Here is a 17889-nt window from a genome sequence, read left to right on the forward strand (position 1 = left end):
GACCTGCCCTTTGACGTCTGCTACTCAGCTTGTCACAGACCTAATTGAGTGCTGTCACTCCTGAGTCTACCCCGATGATCTTATCTGCAGACCCTAACTTTCCTGTTTCTGAAGAGAAGCGTGATTAATCATTCCAGGCACCCACATGGACACATCCTATACACCCTTCATAGGAGATTTCGAGCCCTGAATTCTCCCTCAAGTCTTCTCCTATGAATCCTACTTTCATTCCCCAATTATGGGTCATGGCTCTCACATATTTCAACAATAGGAATAATGCACACAATAAATGCTGGAATTTCCAGAGACCTCAGAACTCAGAACCACCTTCAGAGAAAACTGGGATGTAAGGATTGTGAAGATAATCGAGCGGGAAAGAATTCCTTCGACGCGGGAGAAGATAATGTCGATGATTTTTATTTGATTTACTCATTTCTCCTCTGGGCATGACTTACCTTCCAAAGTGGAATATAAGTTGCACCTTCCATAGGCCCTAACATATGCCTAGATACACACAAGTTAATTGAATTCATAATGCTTCTGCAAGTTGCTGAGAGAAAATATCATTTAAATGGTCCTTAAATGAAAGGTGTCAGGACAGTGCATGAATAGTTCGCTCTCTAGAGACAATAGTGCACTGATGAATCACTCACAAGGAAGTACCTCTAAATGTAAGAATTGTGTTATCGGGAATAGCAGTTTGGACTAGCGGTGTTATGTCACAACATATATTGTGACTGTTTTCTCACAATGGGCTTTTCTTCCATGCTGTCTTTACTCTACTCGTGATATTTGTGACGACCCTTAGCATGAGCAGGTATTTGGGATCCTATTTTCTCCAGATTTGATCTCGAATCCCTGCCTCCCTAAATTTCACCAGTGCAGTAAATACTCTCAGTCACATTCACAGGCAAAGCAAAGGACAGCTGGAAAAATTCCAACAGTTTGAGTTTGGGTTATCTGCCATCATTATAAATGATATAAAGTCATCCCTCTAACTTTGAAGTTTTGCAATTATTTTAGCCGGACGGAACCTTTTATCTGCTCACTGCCAATGTCACAGTCCATGGGGGTAAACTTGTCCCAGAGATTTCAACAGTCAGGAGAGATTTTTCTGCTGGCAGAAAACACTAGAGCGAATTGAAAAACAACAACAACAACAACAAAAGTCAGGGAATGCTCTGAAAGAGAAAAAGAAGTAGGTATCATAAGATGTATCAATCAGGATTCCAGCAGAAAACAGATGGCTTAGTATAATGAAGTAGTTGGAGGAGAGCCTAGTGAAGGGGCTTCCTACAAGCTGTGGATACAGGGGTTGGAAATGACAAGGGAGAGGGCTAGGAACAGCGAGGAAATTACATCCTTACCCTAAGGGGTGAACAAAACCTGGAACCCAGAAGGAGAGCTGGGTAGAGAGCCTCCAGGGGAGGAGTTATGAGCTTCGGCTTAGGGTTGCAGCTAGTGGGAGATGCCCCTGCAGGGAGAGAGGCAGGAAAACAGATACCCTGACCTTGCTTTTCTACCGTCAGGAGCTCTCCTGCTTGGATTTCCCATTGGCAGGAACCAAGCAGAAGTCAGAGAGCAAGAGATCCCACTGATGTAGTCCATATAGATCAGCCTCCCAGGCAAAAACTAGAGTGAAAGAAGGGTGAACTGTGGATCTGCAGAGGCAAGAAAAATATTTGGCACAGAAGAGATTTCTAAGGTACAGCAGGGACATTTTAAGTTAGGATGGTACCTTTAAAAAAAAGAGAGAGAGAAAATAACAATAAGAGGATTTATCAACCTCCACATCTCCATGAACCACCGAGTAATGGTGCCAGAGAAGCCTGATGCTTCACTAACAAAGTACTCATAGATGTGGATTGAAATAAGACACATTATCAGTGGTGCTGACACTTAACGTATGCAGGGTTTCTTCTTTGAAGTTTCCTAAATTGACTCTTTGAACTCTCTGAAATAGATCATTGCCTGCTTATGTCAATTTCATAACCTCTTACATTCACTGGCATCGTGTAGAAGGACAGCGGGGAGCTGGGAGTCGTGGGGAATGTGCTGGGAAGATATTTCATTCTGGTTAGCTCTCACTGCATAACAAACCATCCCAAAACTTAGTGGTTTAAAACAACAACAATCATTTATTTTTCTCATGAATCTGCAATTTGGGCAGGACCCCGTGGGGATGGCTCACGTTTGCTCTTTGCAGCTTCATCAGTAGGCAACTGGAGAATGCACTTTGGTGTTGCCTCGCTTTCATGGCTGGCAAGCTGCTTTTGGCGGGCAGCTGAAATATCAGCCAGGGGAGTGGGCCAGTGACTTCAAGTCCTCTTCATGCGGGTGACTTGGGCTTCCTCACAACATGGTGGCCAAATTCCAAGGGCAAGCAGCCCGAGACAGCAAGGAGGCATTTTCCTTTTCTAACCTTGGAAGTCACATGGTGTTGCTTCAAACACCCAGAATTTATCGAAGCAGTCACAAAGTCCATCCGATTTCAAGGCAGGGGACATAGACCCATAACTCAATGGAAAGAGTAACAAGGTCAGATTGTAAGAAGAAGTCAGAAAGAAGATATGGTTTTAGCCCTCTTTGGAAAATGCAAACTACCATATTAACAAGTTATAGTAAATTGAGAAGTAAAAACACAATTTACACTAGTTCCAAAACATTTGCCATACTTTTGAAAGCATATTTCTAATCCCATTGAAAACAATTTGAAATAAATTCTCCTTGGCTTCTTCCCTTATGTTTTTCATTCGTTCATCATGCTTCTTCATTAGCAATTTTATTTGTTCCTCCTTTTCTTCCTGTGGTCTATGGGCATAGTCCTTGTGAAGTAGTTTAATTTCCTTTTCTAACTGATCAGCGTAGATTTTCTTCAAGACTTCCTCCCGCTTTCTCAGCTTTTCCTCCGTGTCCTTGTATATGGCGTCGGAAAAGTAAGCCCCCTGGTTGTTCTGCACCATCTTGTCTATCAGCTCCACCAGCTCCCGCACCTGAGCTTCCTTCTCAGCCTGGTCTGTACTCCTGTTACTGAAGGCGCAGCAGCGGTCTCCACACTCCTCGAGGATGCTTCGTAGCTTTACATCCGCACCCCGCACAAAGTCGCTTAGGCTGTGGTCCTCCAACTCCTCTTTGCGGGTGAACAAGATGATCATGTGCTTCATGGCTGCTTCCCCAAACACAGCCTTGATCAACGCCACGGTTTTCTGCTCTTCCTCCGTGTAGCGGCCCAGCTGCATGACCAAGATGATGGCGTGAGGGCCGGGGCAGGAGGCGAGGACACAGTGGCTGATTTCCATGCAGGTGGTGCTCAGGCTCTCCTTGGTGTCGAAGAGCCCTGGGGTGTCAACAACGAGAAGGTCTCTCCCCTCCCATTTCCGGGATGCTTTCTGACAAGTTTTGGTAACAGCCTGGGCAGCAAGCCTAGACTTGAATACGTTTCCCCCGAGGATGGTGTTTCCTGTGGCACTTTTCCCACTTCCGGTCTTCCCGACCAGCACGACCCTCAGAGCGTTGTCCTGGGCATCAGCCATGTTTATATCAAGAGGCCTTGGGGCTTAGGTACCCACAAGATCTTAAGAAAAGGAAGGAGAGGGAAAAAGGGTCAATTTGGGCAAGTGAGAACCATTCCCAACTCTCTTTTTTTTTCTTTCTCTTCCTCCCTGAAAATGTGTAATATTCTATTATGCATAAACAGCTCAATTGCTGTGGAAGAAATAACAAAGTACTTAAAGAGTATCCCCACAAGAGTCATGTCCAGATGATTTCACATGGAATTAATTGAAACCTTTGAAGATCTGATAATCTCTGTGCTACTTAAACAATTCCTGATCACATAAAAGGAGAGGAAAACGTTCAGTTCTTTCTATGAAGCAAGTGTAATGTTGATCCTAAAAGCTAACCACGATTTCACCAACAAATAAAGCGATACACATGTCTCATGTGTGAATATTGATTCAAAAATCCTAAATAAATTATTAGACACTAAAAAGCAATACACCTTGATTAAGTATTACTGTTTCAGAAATACTAGGGTGGTTCAACATGAGGAAATTGTTGTAACACATCCCATTAATAGGTTAAGAAGAAAAGGAACTAGGTGCAAAAAAGACATTTGGCCAAATTCAACACTGATTCATGTTCTTTTTTTTTTATAAATTTATTTATGTATGTATTTATTTTTGCCTGCATTGGGTCTTCCTTGCTGCACACAGGCGTTCTCTAGTTGCGGTGACCAGAGGCTATTTTTCATTGCGGTGTGCAGGCTTCTCATTGCAGTTGCTTCTCTTGTTGCAGAGCATGGGTTCTAGGCACTCAGGCTTCAGTAGTTGTGGCTCACGGGCTCTAGAGCGCAGGCTCAGTAGTTGTGGTGCATGGGCTTAGCTGCTCCACGACATGTGCGATCTTCCCATACCAGGGCTTGAACCCGTGTTCCCTGCATTGGCAGGCGGATTCTTAACCACTGTGCCACCAGGGAAGCCCAACACTGATTCATGTTTAAATCATAAAATTTAAATGAATAGATACTTCTTTAACATGATTTTACATAAATATATATTAAAATTTTTTTTCATCGCTTTTTTTTCATGCAACTAAAATAGTTGATTATGAAGTTCATTTGGATGAAGAAAACAGAAAATTAGCCTTGGCAATCAAGAAAAGAAAAATGAGGGAAGACTAGCTCTACCAGATAGTAGAACATTATAGTTCCTATAATGAAAGCAGTATGATGTTGGTGCACGAATAGAGAGAACAGTGAAACAAAAACAGAAGATTCAGGAGTAGACCAAACTGATCACACTATATTCATTTATATTCAATTCAATTATATCATGTTATATTTATATTCAATAAGGCAGCATCTCACATCAATGGGAAAAAAGATGGACTAATAAGCAACACTGAGATAACAATACAGAAAAAGATAAAACTGCATCCACTTCCTGATGCCATTCAAATTCCAAATAGATTAGAAATTTAAATGTAAAAAAAATCCATATGATAATAGAAGAAACATGGATAAATCTTTGTAACCTGGGGGTGGGGAAAATATTTCTAAGATTTGAAATTGAGTAAGGAAAAAGACTCCTAAATTTGATTACATAAAAATCAAAAAGATAATGTGAGGCAAACAAACAAATAAACAATCCATACACAAATTAAAACACAAATGTCAAACTAGGGGAAAATTCTTTTTTCCAACTTCTATAAAAGAGGGGCAAGGGGCAATTTTCCTTTTACACAAAGAATATCTATACAGATGGCCAACAACCACATGAAAAGATGCTCAGCATCACTAAACATTGAAGAAATGCAAATCAAAGCTACAATGATGTATCACCTCAGAGCAGTCAGAATGGCCATGATCAAAAAGTCTACAAACAATAAATGCTGGAGAAAATGTGGAGAGAAGGGGACCTTCCCACACTGCTGGTAGGAATGTAATTTGGTGCAGCCGCTATGGAGAACAGTATGGGGGATCCACAAAAAACTAAAAATAGAGTCACCAGAGGATCCAGCAATCCCACTCCTGGGCACATATCTGGACAAAACTCTGATTTGAAAAGATACATGCGCCCCTATGTTCTCAGCAGCACCATTTACAATAGCCAAGACATGGAAACAACCTAAATGTCCACTGACAGATGAATGGATAAAGAAGATGTGGTACATATATACAATGGAATATTACTCAGCCATAAATAAAATGAAATAATGCCATTTGCAGCTACATGGATGGGCCTAGAGATTATCATATTGAGAGAAGTAAGTCACACAAGGAAAGACAAATATCATATGGTATCACTTACATGTGGCATCTAAAAAAAATACAAATAAACTTATTTACAAAACAGAAACAGACTCACACACATAGAAAACAAACTTCTGATTACCAAAGGGGAAAGTGGAGGAAGAGGGATAAATTAGGAGTATGGGATTTATGGATACATACCACTATATATAAAATACAAAAGCAACAAGGATTTACTGTATAGCACAGGGAACTATATTCAATATCTTTAATAACCTATAATGCAAGAGAATCAGAAAAACAAAATATGTAACTGAATTACTTTGCTGTACACCTAAAACTAACACAGTATTGTAAATCAACTATACTTGAATTACAAAATTAAAAAATAAACAAAGAATATCTAAAAGTAGAGAAACAAAAGACCAGCAACTCGATAAAAAATGGAGAAAGATATAAATAAACAGTTCAAAGAAAAAAATGTAAATATCCTTTGAATATATAAAAAGAGATTAACATTCACTCGTAATAGAGAAAAATATATCAAAACATAGAAAAATTAAATTAATTATTTAATATTACACTAAGATACTATTTCTCACCTACAGGTTTGGCAAAAATCCAAAAGTTTGCTGGCATAATATATTGGTAAAAGGTGTAGGGGAAACAGGTGCTCTCCCACATGGCTAGTGCGAATGGAAAAGCAGTCTAAAACATCTAGAGGAGAAGTTAGCAATATCTTGCAAAAGTACATGTGCATTTACCCTTTGATTATCAACCTCAATTTTGCGATTTATCCCAAAGGTACACTGACAAAAATACAGAAACAAATTATGCAGAAGGCTGTTTACTGCACCGCTATTTGAAATAGCAGAAGACCAAAAACCTATCAAATGCCCATCAGTATGGGCCTGGTTGAATAAACTAAGGTATATTCACGCAGTGCAGTACTAGCCAACTGTAAAACGGAATGAGATATATCTTTATATCCAGGTATGGAGACATCTCCAGGATATATCATTAAGCAAAAAAAGCCAAGTGAAAAAAATAATGTAGAGTTTACTATCATTTCTCTAACAAGGAGGACTGGGGCCTACATATATAAAATGTAATATGTATATTTTTTCATTCATACGTAAAAACAATGGCAGGATAATCGGAAAAGAAAGCAGACAAAAAAGTTACGTATATGGGGATGGAAGAAACAGGGTGGAGGGAAGCTGGGGATAGAAGCTGGGAACTAGACTACTTTGGATATACTTAGATTTCATAGACTTGATCTTGAAAGCATATGTTATACAGCAAAAATTATATTTCAAAATACTAGTAAAAATCCAAAGCAAATGAAACAAACTAGCCAGATTGTATTTTGTGTGGTGGATAAACCACAAAAAAATTGGTCCTAGAGACTTGACAATGCAGTAATTTCTTTGTCCATCCCCAGTAGGATATAGTTAAGCACCACCCCCCCCAAAAAACCCTGCAAAAAATTGTTTTTGGGAATCCTATTCTTAGTTGTGTGTATGTGCGTGTGTGTGTTTCTATAGTTTTGAAATCCATTGAAAAGGCATAAAAACAATGATGAGCTCAGTAACAGTGAGGACCCTTCGTGCAGATTGTAACCTTCAAATGCCATTTCCCGCCAGAAATTCAGGGCTCTCAGGAGAAAGCATGGATTCCAGGTCTGCGCCAGGCAACGTACGAGTTGAGCATAGACCATCTTGTCATACTAGACAGCAAGGATGCTATGAAAAAAATTACTAGGATCGCATCAAAAGGACTTAAGAGCCAACTTGAAGATGATCCCCCACGGGACAAAGATGAGACAGTTTGAGCATCAATAAGAATAATGATCCCAAGGGATTGAAATATATCAAATAAGTTAAAATCTATGTGTTCATAGCAATGCCATCTTCTTAGAAGAAGTCAGTTGTTCGCTTTGGAGTATGTTAGGAGTATGTCATTCTGAACGTTGACAAAGGGAAAGAACGAAGCATTTATCTTGTCTTTCTTATATAACTGTGCCTCGTGGAAATGAAAGAATTGTTGAGGGGAAGTTTCTTTTTATAGGATTATTCCATCTAATAAATGAAGAAAGAATGATAGAATTAGAATATCATAATTTGTGACCCTTAAGGAAACGTACACTCAAGGTAATCATTAATATCTGAGACAACCAAACATTAAGTGCCTTCTGATTGACGTTAACAACTGCACCTGTGAAGTACTCCCACCAAAACACCAGCCAAGCTTTAATCTGACCAAGCTTCTCCCTAAACAGAGTGCACACAAAACACTGGAACTAGAAGAGCATGACAAGTGACATTTTGGGGTGTAATCAACAAAGTGTACACTTCCAATTCTGTTGGACAAAAGACTTCCCCTTTCTTAAAGAAATTTTACAGCAAGAAACAAGGAAGGTAGAAACCTATGTGTTAAGTTAAATTTAAGAGATATCAATGAATTGCAATTTATGGACCTCATTTGGGTGCAACTTCAAACAATTTTTAAAATTATGAGACAATCAGGGCAATGTGAATATAACTGGTAATTTTCTAGAAATTCTCATTGCTTTTTGAAGTCTGATTATGGTAATTTTTTAAAATGGTCTTTATCTTTCAGACATACATACTCAAATATTTACTGATAAAGTGACACAAGGTCTGACATTTGCTTCAAAGTAATCTGGGGTGGCTGGGGAGTGGTGAGTATATAAATGAAACAGGACTGGCATAAACTGATAATTGTTGAAGCTTGGTATAGGTACACGGAAGTTCCTTATATTATTCCCTTTATCTTTCAATAAGTTAAAAAAAATTCCACAATAAAAAAAATAACCTGGGTGTAGTGTAACCGCTACTGAATGTATACTGTATACCAAGCACACTAATAAATATGTTTTGTATATTACAGTCATCCCTCCATATCAATATGGAGGGGGGATTGATTCCAAGACCCCAACATGTTCCAAAATCTGCAGATGCTCAAATATCTCATGTAAAATGGCTAGTACAGTTGGCCCTCCATATCGGGTTTTCATATTGGCAGATTCAACCTACCTTGGATGGAAATTTCCATCCTGTTTGGTTCAATCTGCCAATGTACAACCAGGGATATGGAGAGTTGAATGGGCATTTATTGAAAAAAATCCACATATAAGTGGACCCGCACAATTCAAATCTGTGTTGTTCAATGATCAGTTGTCTCTCACTTACTCACAAAACTAACCTGCAAGGAAGCTAACTTTATTACCTGAGTTTTTTAAATGAGGAGACTGATGTGGCTCAAGAATTCTGAGACACTTGCCCAAGGTCATTGTGCTAATAGGTGTTGAACAGAGAGGGGTCCAATTCAAAGGCTGTCTGACTACCACGCTCACTCTTAAGCACTGCACACTAAGGCCTCTTCTTGTTCCTTCTCGGACCCGTCGTTCTGTAGTCTACATCAGGTCAGAGGCAGATGAGGGGAAGACAGTTCACACTCTTTCCCGAATGGTGAACTGGTTAGCAAGCCTATAATTAGGGAAGGCAAGGAGGGGGGTCTCACATACATGTTTTTTTTAGAATAGCTAATCCTCTCTGCATAGCACTTGCTCCGCAACTCATATGTCACCCTATTAGGGACACAGCTTCTCTCTGTGAAGTGTCGGAAAGAATTCAAAGTGAATTCTAGATTTCCTGTGTCATTAGTGACCTGGGTAATCCCTGGAGAGTCACCATGCTCTCAGGGGTTCTGATCCTCTTTCAGGAAAATCAACAAGGGCCTACTGTATAGCACAGGGAACTCTACTCAATATTCTGTAATAACCTATATGGGAAAAGAATCTGAAAAAGAATGGATATACGTATACGTATAACAGAATCACTGAGCTGTATACCTGAAAGTTACACAACATTGCAAATCAACTCTACTCCAATATAAAATAAAAATTAAACTAAAAACAAGAAACAGGGGTTTAGACTGGGTGGCCTCTGAATTGCCTTCCAGCTCTAAAGAGCTGCCTTGCGGACACTCATTTCCTATTAAGGGAAAACTCTGGGTTATCAAGTGGTACTCAATGTCCATCACAACAGCAACTAGACAGACGGTGCAGTTTTCAGCTACGGTTTGTCCTGTTGAATATGAGGTGTATGGACATTATGCTCATAAACGTCTTTCCTCCCCTCTCTCCCCTCCACCACCAGCACTCTGGCAGCATCCTCCTTCCTGCGTTGCCTGCACACCACCTGGTCCCCTCTCGGGCCACACTCCACCCCCGCGCGGACTCCCTGTATCCTACTGCCCCTCGCAGCTCTATCCTCTGGGGCCTCTTCTCAGCCAGGCTCACCTTTTGAAGGAGTTGATGAGTTGTCAAGTTTTCTCCAAAGAAGCTGTTTGAGCCCGTGCTTTTGCTTTAACTATGAGGGGAAAATGTTTGCACCCTCTGACACCTCTGAGCCAGGAAGCAGATTGGGTGGAGCCAGTGAAGGAACTGTTTGCCTTTAAAGAGACAGAAATATTGCCCCATAATTTGGTGGGTGCTTCAGCTTTGACAAGTTGAAAGCTTTTTCTCCGTGTGCCTGTTATCACACCAACATTGCCAAAGTTATACTTGTTGTTTGCGGTTATTGTGGTGGATCCAAAAGGCCCTTAGTAAATGACCTAAATCTTGCCCAGAAAGCCAGTCACAGTGTCTGATCATCATTCCTGGGTGCACTGGGAGACTGCAGGGCTCTTCGGGGAAGAAAGAAGTCAGACACGTGGCTTGGTGTATCCTAGGGATAGCGCCAGTCTATTGCTGGGTGGAGAGTAGAACTTGTAAGTGATGAACTTGAATATTCAGCTGAAGAGATTTCTAAGTACAGTGTGGAAGGTGCAGCCTGCTTTCTCCTTGCTGCTTATAGTAAAATGCAAGAGGAAAGAGACTGGAGTGATGCAGCTACAAGCCAAGGAACGCCGAGGATTGCCAGCAACCACCAGCAGCTGGGAAAACACAAGGGAGGATGCCCCCCTGGAGCCTTCAGAGAGCATGGCTTTGCCAGCATTTTGAGTGTGAACTCCCGGAACTCTGCAGCAATAAATGTCTCTGCTTTGAAGCTTCATAGTTTGTAATAATCTGTTAGAGCAGCTCTAGGAATCTAGTCTATCACCTTTCTCTTTTCCTCTACCTTTTCCCCTGCCTGCTTTCTGTTCCTCCTAACGGCCTAAAGACTCCCCTCCTGCATTACATGGTCTGAGCGGTGCAAATTGACTAGAATGTGCTCTTCCGCATTCCCTGCCCACACGTCTGGCCCAGGTGGACCATGAAAGTCTCAGTGATGAGAGAAGTTGTGGCTTTCTCAGGAGTTTAGCTTTGAAATTGTCTGGAGACTCTAGCTTTTGTCAACAATTTACACAACACTGTCAACTGAAAAAAGTGCACAACCGAAAAGTTGAGAATTCTCTTTTATTCAGCAGACTTTCTGAGGACTTGAGGCCCCGGAGGCAGCCCCTCAGCTAGCTCTGAGGGACCACTCCCAAGACATAAGAGAGGAGCCTGGTACTGGCATCTTTACAATCGACACGGCGCTTTTCTCCAGCACAATCCAGTGTCAGTCGATCGGCTTCACTCTGTGCGCGTGAGCGGACCCAAGTTTGCTTCAGTAATAGAAATCATCTGTCACGTAAATGCTATTAAAAATGCATTTGCCTAACTGTATTTTCTTTAATTTGCTTTTCTATATCAGTGAGAAGATTTTCAACGAAACTGAAATTTAAGAGTTCTGTGTTTTAGAACTTTAGGGTTTAATTTATCATGCCTTCAAAAGCTTGCCTACGGTAGGTACTCAATAAAGACCCTCTTTTAAGTGCACAGGTTAGACCAAGAGCAAATCTCTATTGTCACTGTTATTAGCCCCCGAATATTAGTTCTTAGTTTTCCTTTATGTTGTACAGTCCCAGGTAACACTATCAGTTTCCTTTAGTTGGTTTAATAAATATTTCCTGAGGGGCAGGTCCCTAAGCCCTGTCTTATAATGCCACACAAGGGAAGTGATCCCCTGTGAAACATGTCTATCCTACAATATAACTAAACAAAAGAGATGTAACCATCTTATATAAAGCCTATTTACATATACCAATTTTTATTAACTTTCATCTCAATGTTATCATTTTATACCTTTACCTTTAGTTTCCATTAGGAGCCAATCAACAGGTCTTCTCCTCTCTGGGCTCAGACCTAGGTGGTGGCGACATGGCTAAATGCACCAAGAAGGTCAGAATGGTGGGTAAATACGGGACCCATTATGGTGCCTCCCTCCGGAAAATGGTGAAGACAATTGAAATCAGCCAGCACGCCAAGTACTCTTGCTCCTTCTGCTCAAAATCGAGATGAAGAGACGAGCTGTGGGCATTTCGCACTGTGGTTCCCGCATGAAAACCGTAGCTGGTGGTGCCTGGACCTACGACACCACTTCTGCCGTCACAGTCAAGTCAGCCATCAGAAGACGGAAGGAATTGAAGGACCAGTAGAAGCGCCACCATTTGAAACATTGCTAGCCTACAATAAATGGGTTCATTTACGTAACAACAACAACAAAAACAAAAAACAAGGCTTGTTCTTACAAGGACTCCTAGAAGTTTTTTTTTCTTTTTATCCCCAACCATTTAATCTATTTTGTATAAAAGACTCTGGGTCCCCAGGGACTTCCCTGGTGGTGCAGTGGTTAAGAATCTGCCTGCCAACGCAGGGGCACAGGTTCGAGCCCCGGTCCGGGAAGATCCCACATGCCACGGAGCAACTAAGCCCCTGCGCCACAACTACTGCCCCGCGTGCGCCTAGGGCCCGCGCTCCGCAACAAGAGAAGCCGCCGCAATGAGAAGCCTGCGCACTGCAACGAAGAGTAGCCCCCGCTCACCACAACTAGAGAAAGCCCGCGCACAGCAATGAAGAACCAATGCAACCAAAAATTAATTAATTAAAAATAAAAAGACTCTGGGTCCCCAGAGAGGAGTTGAGCCAAGGGACCCAGGCCCTGTTGTCAATCTTTAAACTTGACTAACTGGCCTAACTGCTGCCTCAGGTAATCGTTGTTCAGGTATCTCAGTGTAAGTTTCCTTCTGCCCTTTATATAGAGAGATATAGTATAGATATACATATTTATTTATTTTAAACTGGGGTAAATAGAGTGGATTTGATTGGGGCCTTTTAATGTTGGGGACCAGTTGGGGGGGGTCCTTTTGGACCATCCAACCGTAGGTCATGTTCTATCAAAACCTTTTCCTTTAATCTTATTAACATTCATTTTACTTACCCATTTTTAAATACCAGTGATAGGGATAGAGTAGGATAGTTACACAGGTAGTTTTAGAAATGCCACTAGGGGATTTTAGATGGAGAAGGAACTTTAGGCAACTTTGGGAGACCACTCTAAGTTAATGATCACTCAGGAAAGCTATTGGAACATCATGAAACAAAGCAGGCTTGCTTAACAATAAAGCCATATATAAAAGCACAAGATATTCAAGGTCAGCAAGATACTGATCCTTAGGACCAAGTGGAACAGAGCAGAACGCAGAACCCTGAAGTGCCCCCACCCCAACCAGACTGTAGCCATGACATAAGCTGCTCCATCTTGAGCAGTACTGAATCTAGGACCAGCACAATTCCAGGAACTGCCCTCAAGAGAATGCGATTAACATTATTGCTCATAATAATCTATATCTTTGTGGGCAGACAAAGAATTGTAGCTTTTCTGCTCATATATGTAAACAGGCAACTAAAATTGTCAGCAAAGAGGTGCTACAGACCCATCATGTCAACATCTTCCACTCTGAGAAGATGGCACCCTATGTCAGCATGAAGTTATAGAAGATGAATCTTTGCCCCTAACCCCATAGAAATGGAGTGATCTTTAACAGTGGGGAATTGAAAGCAGCTCTTTTGCCGCTTTCTTGTTTGCCCATTTCTATTCCCCTCTAACCTTAAAATAACCTAATTATAGGAATGAGATCACTAGGCAATTTAACCTAACTCCTGACTTGAGCTCTCCTGAATGCACGCTGTGCCTCGTCTAACCTGTTGATCCTTTTCCTAGATTAAATGAAGAATGAAGAATTAAGTAGTTAAGGAATGACCAGCTCTCTGCCCCCAGTAGCCCCCTAGGCAATCCTGCAGGCAGATCACAGAGGCAAGATAATATCTAAAGAGAGAGCCAGCCAGCCTGCACACAATGGAGAAGGATGCAGAACCCAACTTCTTGCTTTGATGATTCACTGAGATTCTTGTCCCCCATTTTTCCCTTTAAAAACTGTCATGGCTGAGCAGAGTCTTCGGAATTGGTTTCTGGACATGAGTCCACCTTCTCTCCAGATTGCCAGTTTTTCTGATTAAAACACTTTTCCTTTCTACTGACACTTGCCTTTTACATTATTGGCTCCTGAGCGGCTAGCAGCTGAACCTGGGTTTGGTAACACAAGGACAGGAATATAAGGGAAAGGTGACATTCCAAAGCAGAAGACCCTCATTATACTGAAACCTGAGATGACTTAACATATTTGAGTATATGTTGTCACACTTCTGCTGATCTGAATAGCGCCATGACATTCCTAGTTTGATCGTATAGGGTCAAAAACACCCCTGCCCAACGTGAAAGAGGAGCTAATGATGTAAGCATGACATCTACTCAAAGAATGAGGAAGAAGGTGGTCTTCTCTCCCTCCTCACTTTTCCTTTGGTTATAAAAATGTAGCCCATTTAGTTCTCGGGGCAGAGCCCTCTTGCTTGCCCACTTGTATCCTTCACGAGGGTCCTATATTAATAAATTTAGTTCTTACCTGTCACATTGTTTCTTGCTGAATTCCTGCTGCACCGAGACATGAAGAACCTGAGCTTCATTAAGTCCTGAGATGAGTTGTGCAGTTTCAGTTGGAAGATTGTGGGTTCGAGTCCCAATTGAGGTGTGCGGTTTCACCAAGAAAACATCTGTTTATAATGAGAGCTTTCTAAAAATTTACCGATTTAGAAGTTTTTCCAGTTTCAAGGATCCATCATCTGGCCATTAATGAGATACAATATTAATAGTGATTCAGACCAATAAGATGCAAGAGGCTTCCCCACAAGAGGGTGCAAAGGATGCACCTAAAAAAGATCCAGAGGGTTTATTCCCCAAAATAGTCTAAGAAAGTACAGGCTGATGCAACAAAGGTTACGATGGAAAAAAAAAAAAACAACCCTGAAAGTTGACACAGGCAAAAGACTGCTCAGAATCCAAGTCTATTTGATTGGCTGCTAAATGTGCACCTATGGGTACCTTTTGGATGGCAGAGACCATAACAGGAAAGAGCCAGTTCTGACTCCATGTTGGATCTGTTTCTTTGCCTTTAGCCTTTGCTTTTCGTTGCTTTTGTGATTATAATCATACATAATGGGCTGCTTCAGGGAATCCTACCCACCTGTGAAGGGCTGCAAGACAGAAGAAATTATTACATCCCCTCCCCGAAGCTGGCCATTCCAGGAGATGTTTTGCAAGACTGACGGCCTTTTTTCTTTATTTCCTCCCCACCTCTCCCTCTCTATTCTGCCTTTTTATTTACTTCCCTCCCTGATTCTAGAAAAGAAGATGGCATCCAGACCCCGATAAGATGCTTATTTTGAGACACTAGCCTGCCGTCTTCTCAGTCTGCCGGCTTTCCGAATAAAGCCATATTCCTGGCCTCAACACCTCGTCTCAGATTTATTGGCCTGTCATGCAGCGAGCAGAGCGGGCTTGGACTCCGTAACAAGACCAAGTCTTCAACACACAGGTGCACACACCGAAACGCCCAAAGATCAGGTAGAACATTGACATTTCAAAGGCACAGGAAGAGAAGTGCCAGTCCCCCCTTGAAGGGCTTTTGTTTCTTTAAGGTCAGAATACTGAAAAGATGTTTTTATTAAGCCGGCTTTTCTAATTTAACTTCGTAGGCAATAAAAGAGCCCCATCTTAGCCATTTTAAGGGTGAGAGTTCCTTTAATTTCCAATTCAGTAGGTACTTATAAGTATGAGCTCTGTACATACATGAATCTGGCTGGAGTTTTAGTCGGAGGCTGGTTTTCTGATGCCCCTCATTTTTGTCTGAGAGAATCTATTTCCCATTTTAAAGTTGAGCTTGTTGGGGATAAAATTTACTAGTGTGCTTTTATCCTGACAAATTCTTGTGAAGATAGCCAATTTGAGGAAAGATGTCAGGTCAGCCTCTTACCTAACCATTCGTCCTAGACCACTCAGTATCCTTCCAACTGAGCAAATCCCAGTGTTTTTCAACCGGCTGCCCTAGTATCTTTCATCCAGAAGGGGTCACTCCCCAATATCTTTGAACTGGGGAGCCAGGTAAAGACACTACCAAATAAAACTCAAGATCATCAGTCAATAATTGGGAGATCTGAGAACCAGGAGAGACTCACGCAAATTCATCTGGACCTTCCGAGGAGGCAGATGGGCACAAGAGACCTCTGCTGGTACCAAGGCTGTGGTTCCTCGTAGAGTTCAGATGGAGAGAAATTTGCTCTGGGGCGCTTTGTGATTGGTTACCAAAACTGTCAACTGAAAAAAAAAAAGCACAACCTAAAAGCTGAGAATTCTGTTTTATTCGGTTGACTTTCTGAGCACTTCAAGCCCAGGAGGCAGCCTCTTGGCTGTGAGGGACTGCTCCTGTTGAGGATGGAGTAGGATAGTTACACAGGGAGTCTTAGAAATTCCGCTAGGGGATTAAGGATAGAGAGGGAACGTTGGGAGACAACTGTAAGTTAACTATCACTCAAGAAAGCAATGAGAACATCATGAAACAAAGCAGGCTTGCTTAACAATAAAGCCATAAATAAAAGCATGAGAGAGATATGCCCCAGGCCGTTAAGTGAAAAAATGAGGCCTGCATCCTGCTGGTCGACATCAGCAAGATAATGATCCTTAGGACATGCACCTCCGCACACACCAAGGACAGAAATATACGGGAAAGGTGACATTCCAAAGGGGAAGACCCTCACCATATTGAAATCTGAGATGATTTAACGTATTTGAGTATATGTTACCACCCTTCTGCTGATTTGAATAGCGCCGTGACAGTCCCAGTTGGACCATATACGGTCAAAAACTCCCCCACCTGGTGCGAAGGAGGAGCTAATGATGTAAGCCTGCCATCTACTCAAAGAATGAGGAGGAAGGTGGTCTTCTCCCCCTCCCCACTTATCCATTGATGAGAAAAATGTAGCCCATTTAGTTCTCGGGGCAGGCCCCTCTTGCCTGACCCTTGTATCCTTCACAAGCATCCTATACTAATAAATCCACTTCTTACTCATCACTTTGTCCCTCACCGAGTTATTTCTGTGCCAAGACATAAAGAACCTGAGCTTCATTAAGTTCTGAGATGAGTTGTGTGGTTTGACTCCCAACAGGTAAGAGAGTAGCCAGGATGTATAGGAATTATGCAAAAAAGAACAGGTAGTCAGAACTTGAAAAGATTACTGTTAACTCAAAAAAAAAAAAAAATCAAGACAACAAGTCAATGAATTTAGTGCTTTTCTCTATCTGGGAAGATGCAAGAGTCTGGGCTCATGGAAGTCATTCCTTTGATATGCACCTTAGCTGTCTAGGGCCAGTATCCTGCTCTCTGCCATCCTGAGTCCCCTCAGGGGACACGGTTGGGGGTCTGCAGTGGCTGGGGGCGTGGCAGCAGGCGGCCTGTTTGTCTCCATCCTGAGTTCCCTCAGGGCTCACCATGGGGGTGGGGAGGGCGGTGGTAGGGGCTGCTCGCCTGATGGCCGTGGCATCCTTTGTTTGCTGATATGGCAAGCAACATTTTTCATTCACAGCACCAAAATAAAAACCAAAAAACTGTTGTTTTTTTTTTAAAGAGAAGCTGAAGGAGTCAAGGCCTGGGAGTGCCATTTAAGGTCTCCTAAACTCTTAAGGGGAACAGGCTGACTGCCAAGCTATTTTGAGCTCAATGAGTTATAAGACCACCTGCCTTACATCATGTCCCAGTCCCACCACCAAGAGCCCAGCCCACACTTTTACAGAATACCAAATTCACACAAAAGAATCGTTTTATCTAAAAAAATAAGAAGAGGAGGACATTATCCTTTAAAATAAGACAAAGCAAGCTTTAATGCATTGAAAGGTGTGGAGGACTTCTCCCGAGGC

General features: G+C 41.8%; 2 pseudogenes across 4 annotated transcripts; one reads left to right on the top strand and one right to left on the bottom strand.

Annotated features, from left to right (window-relative positions):
- Window positions 1-2115: 2115 nt before the first annotated feature.
- Window positions 2116-11922, bottom strand: LOC309666176 (GTPase IMAP family member 7 pseudogene; annotated as a pseudogene). 3 transcript variants are annotated; one of them, XR_014268477.1, is made up of 3 exons: window positions 11895-11922; window positions 10080-10231; window positions 2116-3574 (listed from the first exon to the last, which is right to left on the bottom strand). The product of XR_014268477.1 is annotated as a GTPase IMAP family member 7 pseudogene (transcript). The 3 variants fall into 3 exon arrangements; XR_014268479.1 differs by lacking the exon at window positions 11895-11922 and adding an exon at window positions 9005-9264 and having other exon boundaries at window positions 10080-10554; XR_014268478.1 differs by lacking the exon at window positions 11895-11922 and having other exon boundaries at window positions 10080-10554.
- On the top strand, window positions 11413-12999 carry LOC309666183 (large ribosomal subunit protein eL43 pseudogene; annotated as a pseudogene). Its single transcript has one exon. The product of its transcript is annotated as a large ribosomal subunit protein eL43 pseudogene (transcript).
- The last annotated feature ends 4890 nt before the right edge of the window (window positions 13000-17889 follow it).

Source organism: Balaenoptera physalus (assembly GCF_965194825.1).
Source record: "Balaenoptera physalus genome assembly, chromosome: 8".
NCBI classification, from domain to species: Eukaryota; Metazoa; Chordata; class Mammalia; order Artiodactyla; family Balaenopteridae; genus Balaenoptera; species Balaenoptera physalus.